The sequence below is a fragment of the Hipposideros armiger genome, unplaced genomic scaffold (genome assembly GCF_001890085.2).
Source record: "Hipposideros armiger isolate ML-2016 unplaced genomic scaffold, ASM189008v1 scaffold_1049, whole genome shotgun sequence".
Taxonomy (NCBI): Eukaryota; Metazoa; Chordata; class Mammalia; order Chiroptera; family Hipposideridae; genus Hipposideros; species Hipposideros armiger.
The window spans coordinates 472,521-473,880 of NW_017732399.1; the positions used below are offsets into that span (position 1 = coordinate 472,521).

Consider the following 1,360-nt stretch of genomic DNA (forward strand, 5'->3'; position numbering starts at 1 on the left):
CCCCGGCTTACAGAGGGGGAAACTGAGGCACATAGCAGGTCAGTATACCACGGGTGATCCATCTGCTCTCCTACGTATGGCCTCTTGGGTGATGTCCAGGTGTCTGCTAATTTGAAGGGCTGTTTGAACATTCTGGTAAAATGTCTGCTCCAAGAGTCTACCTGGCGGCCGCTCGGCCCTCATCAGTGCCCACTGCGCCCCCATCCTATGAAGAGACGGTGGCCGTTAACAGTTACCTCCCCTCGCCTCCTGCACCAGTGCCAGGGCCAGCCATGGGGCTCGTGATGGGCCCGGATGGGAAGGGCATGAACCCTCCTGCGTAGTATACTCAGCCAATGCTGGTCCCCAACGCCAACGCAATTGCCGTGCAGACGGTCTACGTGCAGCAGCCAGTCTCCTTCTTTGACCGCGCAGTCCAGATGTTCTGTCCTTCCTGCAACAAGATGATCGTGACTCAGCTGTCCAACAACGCTGACGCTCTCACATGGCTCTCCTGTGTGTGCCTGTGCCTGCTCGGGTGCATAGCGGGCTGCTGCTTCATCCCTTTCTGCGTGGACCTTCTGCAGGACATGGACCGTTACTATCCCAACAGCAAAGCTCTCCTGGGCACCTACAAGTGTTTGTAGGACTTGGCCAGACCTGGAGGGAGCCATGTATGGCAGCAAGTCCTTTCCGACTCTCACCCAGCCTCACCCCTGGTAGAGGTTCTACCTTGCTGGGCTCATCTCTCCAGGGGCTCCTCCTTCGTGTCTTCTTTGCGGGTTTGGGGGGTTATCGCAAAAGTAACACACTTTCAAACCCCAGGGATTGATTGCTGCCTGGAGTCGTGCACAGGACATGCAAAGACATTGACCTTGAGTGCTGGGTCAAGGGTTTCCCACCTACCTGTGACCCAAATTCATCCCACCTGATTGTTGACCCATCTGAATATCTTCTGGTATTTGCCTTGCCAGCTGCTTTCCTTGCCTCAGTGGGCCTTTCTGGTGCTGGCTCAGCTGAGAGGCCACAGGTTGCCTTATTTTTGAGACACTTCTGGCCTGAATATGGTGAACCAGCTTTCAATGCCTCCCACCATGGTATCCATCTGTTTCTACTTCTGATGACAAAAATCTTGCCTTACAGACCAAGGCCTTGGCTCTCAGGTTCTGTAACTGCAGGCTTTTCATTAGCACACAAATTCACTTTAATTTCTTAATTTGTTTCTAAGTACCTAGAGGGGCTACTCACGCCACCAGACACATATCCATGAGGTCATGAATGCATGCTAGAAATAGAGAGCCAGATCTTATCATGGATCTGACTTCCCTCAGTTATTTGTACCAGATCCTCAGTCACTTTCCACGAGAAGCTTTCTTCTTGT

At 52.6% G+C, this 1,360-nt stretch overlaps 1 pseudogene; it reads left to right on the plus strand.

Moving 5' to 3' along the window:
* The first annotated feature begins 58 nt into the window (after positions 1–58).
* On the plus strand, positions 59–626 carry LOC109376089 (lipopolysaccharide-induced tumor necrosis factor-alpha factor homolog pseudogene; annotated as a pseudogene).
* The last annotated feature ends 734 nt before the right edge of the window (positions 627–1,360 follow it).